Source organism: Pteropus medius, unplaced genomic scaffold (genome assembly GCF_902729225.1).
Source record: "Pteropus medius unplaced genomic scaffold, Ma_sr-lr_union100, whole genome shotgun sequence".
Taxonomy (NCBI): domain Eukaryota; kingdom Metazoa; phylum Chordata; class Mammalia; order Chiroptera; family Pteropodidae; genus Pteropus; species Pteropus medius.
The window spans coordinates 847338-856187 of NW_024340693.1; positions in this window are offsets into that span (position 1 = coordinate 847338).

The window sequence follows — 8850 nt, forward strand, 5'->3', positions numbered from 1 at the left end:
AACTTAATCTGCAACTTGAATCTAATATGTTCTCCTTTAGGCTCGGTGGGTCTGTAAACTGACTGTTATCTAGTTGGTCAATTTCTTTGAACAGCAATGTTCTCTGAAAAGTGAAAATAATGAAATCTCCTCTGCTTATTGTATCATGAATAAACACGTTTTGAAAAGTATTAAGTAGCATGGCAGTATACACAATTATTACCAAATTCAACTTCAGAATGTCACAGGAGTGAGACCTAGAGATACGAGGGCTGAGAATTTCTTCCAGGACCTTGAGGAATGAGGATCTTCAGTTATAAGTAGCTCTGCTTCTTAAGGACGGATACATTCGCTAAAGCTTCCTAGGCCAGGTACAGGGAGACATTGGGATTGTTTGGGATAAAGGTATGGTCAATGATACTTTACGCCTTTAGAATATCACAGAATTGACCTCACGTACTGTCACAAAAAAGCAAAATCAAGTTCTACAACTTAAAAAGTAAGAAGTGGTTAATTATCAGCTTTTTCCGCGGAAAACTTGAGTTTCCTAATTTGCTTTGATTCTCCATACGCCTCATGCCCGTATCATCATCAGTGTTACGCAAAACTCTCATGTTCATTGCACGGTATTGGCAAACTCTCACCCTTCATTTTCTCTAGTCAGAGTGGTGCAGAGATGGAATAGGTTGGTAGTGGACAGGCGGGCCACCCCACTTCCTTCAGGGGTTCTGGGTCCTGCTCAGAGCTGCGGGCACCCACACCCACACCCCCAGAGAGTCTTGCGCCTGGATGCAGTGAGCCCTGTCTCTTGGCGGCCCTCCCTAGAGTGGCCAAAGGAGGTGGTGGTGAGACCCCAGAGCCACCTGCCATTCTGTTTCTGCCTTTGGTCCTTAATGGAAATAAATTGCGCCATGCCCAGCTGGCATGGACTCGGCTTCAGAGATGACAGACATTACCCCAGGGGAAACAGCACCAAGTTTATGAGTGAACAAGTCAGAAATTGTTTTTAAAGTTTCTGAAAGGACACCGAGAACATGCTGAATAATCCCGGTCATCCATCTCTTTGATTGTTAGTTTGCTCAAGGTCTTACGAGGCATTATCAGAAATATGAGCCATTTCGAATGGTATTCGGTGCGAACTGAGACACCCCCGCATACACACCCCCCTCAGACGAATGTTCGTGAATTTAGCAACAAGAGATACAAGAAGGCAGTGTTCCATCTCTGTTATTCAGCCGTGATTGGATTTTGAGTAAGAAAGTTTGATTCTCTAGAAATCCCATGTGTTCTTCATTTACTTTTTTTTCCTTTTTTGGTTGTGTCTTCCTGCAGTTGTCTGTCTCGCCGTTGGGACATGATAGTTCAGGCTATCTTCCTGATGTCTGGGTCATGCTCATCCCAGAGGCCCATCTTCCTTCCTCTTTGTCATTACTCTAAAGTCTGACAGAGCCTCAAGTCCATATCTACAATGCCTTCTCCCCCTGAAGCATGGATTTTTGACCTACTATGATACATACTAAAATAGTTTTATTGGTCCCCCAGAGAGTTGAATGAGCAGACACCCTAACACACGTCAGAGGAACTTAGACATTGAGAAGACCATAATTCAGTTTTTGTGAGGCGTTCGGACTATACCGAGCGCTTACGACGTACAACCACAGGCGCGTCTTTCTACCCAAGAAGTGTCCATTCTCAAGATGAATGAGGCGGAAGCCATGAATGCAAGCAATAGGAAAGAGAAGATTTTAAAACACCTAGTCTCACGCCTGGCACATAGTAGGCATTTGGTAAATGTCTATTAGGAAAAAAAAATGACTAATTAAAACAAAGCGTATTATTCTTTTTACCATCCCACCTCTGTTCTTTGATGTATTTATTTGTTCAACAAATATTTATTACATCCAGACACAATTTTAAAACATGTCCACACTTCCCGTGCTCACAAAACTTCTCTATTTAACCATGTTTAACCTAGAGCAATGCCTTCGCCTACCCTATCTCCTTGTAAACTAAGAGGAATAACAACGTTTCTGAATATCCCTGGGGGTGCGGGGGGAAGTGTGTGTGAAAACGAAGTAGAAGTATGTGATTTGGTTTGTTGAGGAATTTTTTTGCTTGTTTTTGTTTTTGTTTTTTGTTCCTCATAAAAGCCGCCCTAATGTGTCTGAAGTGCTGCCTCTTCGTGGTTTGGACGTGCATCTCCCTAACGGTCAGTGGTGCTGAGCGCCTTTCGTGTGCGTGTTGGCTATTTATGAATCGTCTTTGGAGAAATGTCTGTCTGAGTCTTCGGCCCATTTTCTATTTGGGTTGTTTGTTTTTCTTTCCTTTTGTTTCTGTGTTGTAAGAGTCCTTTGTCTGTTCTGAATATTAAGCCCTTTTCAGGTGATATGATTTGTAAATACTTCCTCTCCCTCCTTGGGGGCCCTCTCACTCAGGGGTGTCCTTTGATTCACTTGAAACCCTCTGTTCAAGGCCTCGGTGCTGGCACCCAGCCCCTTCCCCCGGCTCCCCTGCAACGCCCCCTCGCAGGGTTAGCTGGCGTTGGGCGACTTCCTCCCGGGGTGGGCTCATCCTGGCAGAGGGGGTGGGGGGAATGGCGGGTGCTTCAGTCACAGCGGTGTTGCCCAAGCCGTCTACTGCACATTTGAAGCTAAAGACAACATCCTAGCATGAGGGGCTGCTAACAGCGTGTTTAAAATATGGAAATGGGTTGTGAGCTCATTTCAGAGACCTTTTTTTTTTTTTTTTAAAAGCGACCTATATTTTTAAAAATCTAAGGAACGAAACAACCCCTCTGCCCCAGTCTGAGGAACAGGGCCTTGCTGGAGAGTAATCAGCAGCAGCTGAGCCGGATGAATACGCAGGTCTCTGCCTGAGCGGGGAGTGGAGACAGCAGTTCAGTGCCAGGCAGCCCAGGTCAGGAAACACACCTCTGGGCCCTGCGCCAAGCCCTCTCCTCAGGGAGCCTCTGGGTCCAAGGTGGTCCTGGGCCTCTGGGGTTGGGGGTGGGGGGAGCATCTGGAGCAGAGGGAGGGAGCAAAGGGGACAGATCACCATCTGGGCTGAGTCGAACTGCTGTGATTTGGGGCCTGCGTCTCCCCCTCCCCGAGCCTCCGTTTCTTGACGTGGAAAAGCAGATCGATCATTGTTATAAAATCTTACTTTTCTGTTACACGATTTACACAGTGCTTCGTACGCATTATCCAATTTAACAAAACACTGCAGCGCCAAGCACTTTGGAAAGAATCAAATGCTTAACATATGTGAGGAATTCTTTTCTTTCTTTGAAACCTGCTCTGGGTGGCTCTGCTCTTGTTTGCGTAAGAGAATTATACAGTTTGGAGACCCGGCCCCTTCTAGTGTAGACCGAAAGGCAATTAGACAATTATTCACGTCAGAATCTGAGGTAATAGGAATTCCGCTTCAAAGGGTCCCCTTGACAAAGCGAGAAGCAGTTGAGTAGAAGCAGAGATCAGTTTATCATTTCCTTCTGGAATATCTTCTCCATATGGCCCAAAGCAAGAATCTCAGACTCATCTGTGGAAAGAAATGAAAACCCGAACTTCTTCGCTCTGGGTTCTCTCAGCCATCGTCTGAGGAGCCTGAGAGGGTGGTTCCTCTCCGTGGGGACCGGCTGCTCAGTCACGAAGTCGTGTCTCTTGCCGAGAGGAAGGTGCCGGCAACGAAAGCGGGTCATAACGAGGACCTTAAACTTCGGTGTTCTCTACGGGTCTCCTCGCACTACCGGCTGCCAGTAGTAGAGACAACCCCAGGGCACAGTGACGGTCCCCTCCCGAGGGACAGCCAGGCCAGCAGGACTGCAGCCTTCCTGGCAGAACACAGAGTTCATAGCAAACGCGTCGGCACGTAAGCCAACGCCACGACCGCCCACTGCCACCTCACACCCTCTCCCCTTCCATATGCCCTAAACCCCCGTGTCCCCCTCAGCCTTTGACTTTACTCGTGGGGCTATTGTCGTTCTCAGTGCCTGAGTAGAGACCCTTCCCTCTGTCTGCAGAGATGAGGTGTCATCACACGCTCACCCGTGTCATCTCTCTACAGCCTGGACCCCCCCACCCCGGAGCGGCCGACAAACACGGTCTTGCCAACCAAAGGGATCTCAAAATAACTCCAGTCCTTTACGCCTGTTCCCCCAAACGGGAAGGGCCCCCCAGACACAGCCCACAGCACCCGTGCGTTTCCAGTCCACCCTGCGTGTCTCACTGCACGACTCCACCGTGACCTTGTCCGAACGCCCAGCCCCTCTCTCTCCTCTCCCCGTCCCTGCTCCTGGCCCCAACCAGTTTCCAACACTGTAGCTTGAACACGTGTCTGTCCAGTCAAGGTGCCCGCTCTGCAGAGGGCAGGGCCGTGGCTGGCCGTGGCTGGGACAGGAGTATTTGGAGGCTGTGAGCTTTGTCCCCAGACAAGCGATTGTACCTTGGAGCTCCTTCAGCTCCCTGGCCACCCCCAAGCCATCGACCTGGGGGTAGTGACAACCTCGCAGCTTGAGCCACCACACGGACATCGAGGTGGGTTGGCAGCACAGAGTAAAGCCTGGTCTGAAAGATCTGAAGAACATGAGAGAAAGTTCTCCGGATCACCTCCCGACCCACTGCAGCCCCTCACGAGGCTGCCCCGAAACCCACTTTTACTAGAGCAAACACGGTGTGACGTGGACAGCCTCTGCCTACGATGAGTGTATCGTGAGCCCGCTCCACGGTCATGGTGCCCTGGGTCCTGGAGTCGCCTTGCTCCGTGGGACACTGCCCGGGTGTCACTGAGACCAGCATCGTGCTTGCTTCTGAAGCCTTCCTCGTCGCCTCCTTGGGGAGAGACAGGGGACAGCGCCAAGGAGGGTGGGGGCAGAGTTGGGACTTCTCTATTTCACCAAATTTAACCTTGGGTTCCAAGCACAGACGGTACGGTTTGAAAGTATGTCCCCGTGGGCTCGTGGTGTGCCCAGTAAACCGCGGCGTCACACGCGGCTTTTAGCATGAGTCACCTCCCTGCTGGGAAAGAGAAAGCCAGAAATAAGGGCATTGCAGGATGGAGCGCGGGTCACCGAGCCACAGGGGAGAGGGCGGGGAGCAGCGGCTAAAGGCCACGCAGCGATTTTTCCACTGAGCTCTCCATGGAGACGGCGAAGATGCAAGTGAAGGTTAGCTGGGGACCGCTGTGCCACACGAGCTCCCGGAGGCGGGCTTGTTGGCGGAGGACGCCGTCCAGCCCAGCGTGCTGCCCACGAGCAGAGCAGAAGGAGCAACAGCGTTAACGAGGACCGACGTAAAGAAAAATGGCTCATCACGGCACCGAACGGCACGGGAGTTGGCGGAATCCCCTTCCTTGGGGGTCGGTGGGACAGACGACCGTGTTAGCTGCGGTGCTGCGGCCCCGTGTTGCATGTGACCCCCGGTTCTGCAGGCCGCCACCGTCGGAGCACCGCCAGGCGTGCGGGACATGAGGCCACGCTGGCGGGAAGCCCCAGCTCCAAGGGCTCGCCCGAGGAATGTGGACACTCTGCTCTCCTCTCGCCTGGCAGTGTCTCTCAGGGGTCACGTCCTCCCCTTGGCGATCAGTAAGGGTTTCTTGTCCGGATCCGGCCTATGGCCTTCACTGGCCACCATTTCCGTTGTCGTGGCCTCTCTTGCATCCGTCTGAGCCTGACCGTTCTTCTGGTCGTTGGCGTGGGCCGCCCCGCAGCTGAAGGAATTAGGGGTCACCTAGCGTCTTCGTTGACAACGGTCCCCGTGTTCCCGGTGAATGCCGAGGTCAGTGGCAGGCCTACCCCGAGCACGTGCATCCACCAGACACCACGCCAAACGCTTCACACACGTTGTCGCGGTCGATCTTTGCCTCAGCCCCAAGAGCCAGAGGTTACTCTGGCCCTGGACCACAGATGGGCAGACGGCCAGCACCTCAACCCCGAGATCGGCACTGGGTGGGTGGGGCGTGGCCCCACCTGTGCTTCATGCTTAAGAGGACCTCTCACGGCGTCGTGGTGACCGGCCCACACTCTCCTCGTTCCGTCCCGTCAAGCGTCCACTGGGTCACCGAGGCCATGGTTCTCCAGCGGGTGGCACTGGTGTGTGATGCGTAGGTGGACCTTAGGCCTCGCCACAGGACACGTGCTGCCAGCTCTCGGTTTTCTTTTCATTACAATACAATTCGAAGACGTGAATAAGGGCTCAGGAAACAGGAAACAGAGGCGGTCTGAACAATAACAAAGGCTAAGATGCTGCCATCTAATATCACCGTGCTCTGTTCCGTGAGGACTCAGACTTCCTAACAACCCCGGGAAGTAGGGACTATTATCAGCCCCCTTTTCTAGGCACAGAGAGGCTCGGCGACTTGCACGAGCTTGCACAGCTCCTACATGGAGATGCCAGCATTTGAATCCAGCAACAGTGTGGGCCCATTCCTTGCAAATGCCAAATACGGTGGAGCTTTCAAACTTCCTTTTCACACTCTAGAAAACAATAGGCCCAAAAGACCAAATTAAGATAAGGTACGAGAGGTAGCTAAGATGAGGGGCTCACGTCCAGTGACGACTTTGGGGTGACGTAGAAGGAGGCAGGTGCTTGGGGGAGGACACGGGTGCAGCCCTGCGGGAGCTGAGGTGACAGCTTCCCCACCCGCTCCTTCTCTGTGGGAGTGGCATCGTTGGGGTAGGTCTCGGACGATCGGACGATCGCTAGGACCTCCTCGGATGGGAAAGACAGGCAGGGGCATCGAGCAGAAAAAGGACTTCGTGGGAGAGGGTCTTGAGGTCCTGTGATCGGATGGACCAGGGACGAAGAAATGTTCGACTCCGGGAAGAACAGATGCCCCATTCATGGGAACGATTGGCAGGTGAGGTCGAGCAACATTCTCAGCACACACGGGGCCTTCGGCGGTCCTCGGTGATGGCCCAGGGGACAGAGAGCTTCATCCATCTGGGGGGACCATCCCTGCCTGCTTGCTGAGATGTCTTGGTTTGCACCCGCTGGGGGTGCACCCAGGTAGCACCCCCGTCCACTGCCGAAAGGGCCCTCGAGTGGACAGCAAATTATCTGGCCACTCTGCATTTGGCCAATTGAAAGAGCCGACAGGTAGGGCCCGACACTCAGGTAGGAAAGGTGCTCAGCGTGAGGAAAGGTCCTCACGCTAAGCATGGTGAGGACGGGGGCTTGGACGCTGGAGCCCCCCATGCCCACCGCCGCTGGTTTCGAAAGCCACAGCCCGTTGTTCTTCCCCTTCCATATCTGGTCTGGGCCCGATTTCATGCAAAGTCATCTCAGCCAGTATCGAGCACAAAGATGTGCAAGAAAACCCAGCGCTCTGATTTAAAAAAAAAAAAATCATCTCCCATCTCTCTGCAGCCAGTTCCAGCAAGGAAAAAAACCTCACCATGGTTTCAGCCACACACTGACGCAAGCTGATAATGCTCATTGTTATCCAAGAACTCTTGAGTTGAAGAACAACTGAATTCAAAGAAGTTAATTAAAACCAGACGGAGCTGTCAGGGAGCTTAAACAGAAAACACAAAGCACTTTGAAGCCATGAGACGCACTAGCTCGGCGGTCGACGAGTTGACCGGTTTGTGCAGCCAGCCTACTTGCAGACGGGCTAAAATCCTTCCAGGGAAGAATGACGATGGCCAAGTGTCCACAGAGCAGATCAGCACAAGGAGGAGGCGGTTCTGACCAACCTTTCGACTTGGACAAGGACTCTGTCTACGGGCTCCCATGGGAGGGACGGGCAGGCTCTTCCAGTGAAGTCTTATTTAGATGATGGATGCTGTGCCGTGGCTGCGTTTTATTACTCTACAGAGCCGAAAGGCCTGCTGTTAATACATCTGAAATTCAAGACTCGCCACGCACATGCCCCGTAAACCCGTCTGTGTGGGGTGCTGTGCTTCGATTTGCCGGGTGCCCAGTTTGCGTGTTCCTGCCGGTCCCCGAGGCACACGGTCGGCTTCGAGTGTTGGGGAGAGAGAACCCGCTTTTTGCCTGGCTCTCTTTGGAGTCGCCTGTGGCTTGTTCATTGGAAAATGGATACATGATAATAAAAATAATAAGTCTCCCCCACCCCCGCCCACGGCCTGGTATTCCAAGGACACGTAAAACGAAAACAACAAAAATAAAGCCACTCGACCCAGTCTGCCCTGGGAATCGGGAACAAAGAACGTGGACCTTCCCTCACTCTGGATTCCAGACTCTGACCATGTCGCAAATAAAAGATGACCGCTCGCACGAAACCGCAAGGCAGGTGCCGTGCGAGCTGCAGACCCACGGAGAGGTTGTCTTCAAAGTCCCAGCTGGCAGAGCTGGGCTTCTGGGGGGCCGCTTTCCGCTCTGTCGGGCAGAACCGATCCGGCGGCGAGGCTGCGGAGGCATCGCGGACACTCTCGTTGGGAAGCTGAAGGTCCACGCTCAGGCGCTGGGGAAGCCTGTCTGTGCCATTTATCCCTGTCAGCGGCATCGTGCTCCATTGTGTTTTAAAGAAAGAAAGAGCGTGTCCCTCGTGTCATCTACGTGAACACGTAGAAGTCCCCTCGGGGGTCGACGAAACGTCACAGGGCAGAAACGAGGCGGACTCTGTGTAAATATATAGTCACGCTCGTATAAACGCACAGCTTTCATATATCTCATGATGTCTATACGCCAGGGATTATCTCCAAAATAAAATCCAACTCATGTTCAGATGCCGAGGGCCTGAGAAGACCCCCATTCAGAGGAGAAAGAGAGCCCTTCAAACACCTCTGCTGTCTTCCTAGGAAACTCCCGCATACTGAGAACACGCTAAGTTGAAACGATGGCATAAAATATCCTGATAGAAATTCCTAAGGGAAAGCAAGGAACGCTTCCTCTAATTAGCCTGGCAGCTATT